This window comes from Myotis davidii, unplaced genomic scaffold, assembly GCF_000327345.1.
Source record: "Myotis davidii unplaced genomic scaffold, ASM32734v1 scaffold118, whole genome shotgun sequence".
NCBI lineage: Eukaryota > Metazoa > Chordata > Mammalia > Chiroptera > Vespertilionidae > Myotis > Myotis davidii.
The window spans coordinates 3,614,418-3,617,465 of record NW_006290441.1 but is presented as its reverse complement, the minus strand read 5'-3'; positions in this window follow the sequence as shown (position 1 = coordinate 3,617,465).

Sequence of the window (3,048 nt, the reverse complement as noted above, 5' to 3'; positions counted from 1 at the left end):
GAACAGAGTGTTCAGATAGACTAATTTGGGAAGAGAAGATAGGGTGTCGGAGGTCAAGAATGGTTGCCTTAAGGAAAGGACAATTTAAGGTGTAAAGAAAGAACATGATGCAGTGTATGTTTTGTTGAGTTGTATATTTGAAACCTGTATGGTTTGAGGAACCAATGTCACCTCAATAAATTCAATTAAAAATTTTTTAAATAAATAACGACAAAAGGAATTAATCAGCTGAAAAAATGGAGTAAAAAACATACCAGCTGGAGAGAAGGGCATGTTTTGACATGCTTTAAGCAAGTTTTACATTTTAAAAGTTTACTTTGTTCTTGTCCACATTGATTGTGATTGGAAATCTTGGTGTCAACTTCAAAGCCAGGAAAGCATGATTTCAGGTGTTAGTCCTGCTAGCTGCCATGAGATTAAAGCTGGTATTGCCAGAATTCTTATTTAGAGTAAAATCATAACAGGATCCTTTTGAACAGGCTGTTTTTGTCAAAGCCATAACTACATGGAGAATCATCATGACTTTGAAATCATCACGTATGCAACCAAACCTTGAATCTTAACTGCTCAACTTCATTCCTCTGCTGGGGTGGAGACGTAGGTATGGTGTGACTGGCTTCTGTGACCTCCCCAAATCAGTGATCTTCAAAAAAACTTTGAATTGCGAAAGGACAAAAGCTGTATTTCCCCAGGGACAGTCACATTAAGTCACCCCTAACAAAAACTTGTTTAATCAATGAATAAAGAAATGAAAGCTGAATATTTGTCTTGGGATTTAGGGTTTGGAAGATTTGTGTGGGTTTTTTTTCCCTGTAATTGAACTCTTTAACCAGCATGAGAAGGAAATGTCAGGACACTAAGATACATAATCTGATTAAAGGATTTCTAAATGCCTACTTAATGCCCTATTGAAAAGATTATACAATATTCAAATATTATTCAAACTGGTTTCAACCATTTGATGACGAAATTTCCTTTTGTGAAAATCTAATTGGTTTTGTATCTTTACTTCTCATCTTTGGCAGAGGCAGTAGTGCATAAATAAAAGATTGCTTTTCCCACAGCTGAATGACGATGAGAATAGAATTTTACACCGTTGTTATCACCCCTGAAGCAGAAACTAAAAGCAATAGGAGCTCATATGTTATAGATTCAATAAAAGGGGAATGTCAAGGGGGTGAGGGGAAGGAGACATATGTAGTACTCTTTGTAATACTTTAATCAATAAAAAATAAATAAAAATAAATAAAAAATAAAGGGGCCCCTCTCTGTTTATGAACATTAGCAACATTAAAATAGGAGGCAAACATTAAATGTTTCCAATGTTGCTAGATGAGAAATTATTACTTCTTTCTCTCCATGTGATAGTTAATGATGTGATTCAAGGAACATGGAAGATATGCACAAATAGCTAATCACTTAGTTTTCCACAATTTAAAAACTGAATCACCCTATGTTTAAAAACAGTGGTCTGTAACTGAAAAAGCTACTAAAACTATCAAGTGAGACTTCAGGGGAGTTCCCATGTAGTTCTCTGGCCAACATCCTGATGAATATCTGGAAAAATACCAAGAGAAATCCTGTTGTGAATAAGAATCTGTGTAGGTCCAGGAAGAAGAACCAGTTTGGTCTCCCCAAAATAACTGCACTTTGTTAGTCATTCATGGATCAGGTTTTCACTCCAGAAATAAACATCTCGTCTGTTTATTGGTCTCTGGAAATTTAACCCTATGAGTGCAGCAGAGTGGGCCTTTGGGTCCACCTGACAGAGTTACAATCATTTTGAAAAGTAATTCTACAATAGCTCTTAAAATTTATAAACATGTATATTCCATCCCATGAGGCAAATTTGGGGATTCTATCATCCTATCTAATAAAAGAGTAATATGCAAATTGACCATCACTCCCACACAAGATGGCCACCCCATGTGGACACAAGATGGCCACCACAAGATGACCAGCAGGGGAGGGCAGTTGTGGGCGATCAGGCCTACAGGGGAGGGCAGTTGGGAGGGACCAGGTCTGCAAGGGAGGGCAGTTGGGGGGAACCAGGCCTGGAGGGGAGGGCAGTCGGGGGGAACCAGGCCTGCAGGGGTGGGCAGTTGGGGGCAATCAGGCCAGCAGGGAAGGGCAGTTGGGGGTGACCAGGCCGGCAGGGAAGGGCAGTTGGGAGTGACCAGGCCTGAAAAGGAGAGCAGTTAGGAGCGACCAGGCTGGCAAGGGAGGGCAGTTAGGGGTGACTGGGCCAGCAGGGGAGATCATTTGGGGATGATGAGGCCTGCAGAGGAGGACAGTTATGGGTGACCAGGCCAGCAGGGGAGGGCAGTTAGGAGTGAATAGGCTGGAAAGGGAGGGCAGTTAGGGGTGACTGGGCTACCAGGGGAGAGCAGTTGGGAGTGACAAGGGCTGCAGGGGAGGGCATTTAGGGGCAATTGGGCCAGCAGGGGAGCAGTTAGGCATCGATTAGACTGGCAGGAGAGTGGTTAGGGAGGTGATAAGGCTGGCAGGCAGAAACAGTTAGGGGTAATCAGGCAGGCAGGCAGACGAGCAGTTGGGAGCCAGCAGTCCTGGATTGTGAGAGGGATGGCCGATTGCCCGTTTAGGTGGGATTGGGCCTAAACAGGCTGTCAGTCATCCCTCAAGGGGTCCCAGATTAGAGAGGGTGCAGGCTGGACTGAGGGACACATACCCCTGTGCACAAATTTCATGCACCAGGCCTCTACTACAAAAATAAAACAGTACATAAGAACATAAGAAAGAGGTTTCATTGACGCTTCATTTTAGTAATTCAGTAATGATTTGAATAATTACAATGGAGGAACTAATAAATAAATTTATCAGTTGTATTATATGTTATGAAAACTTTTATATCTAGAAAAATGAATGATAGCTGTACACTATTAATAATATTAAGAAAGTAGCCCTAATATGTAATTGAATTTCAGAAACTCAACCAAATAAGCATATTCATACCAAGAAATGCAGATTGGCCATTTATTGAATTAAAATAGATTTTAGTCAAGCAATCACCAAATATTGCATGGCTTC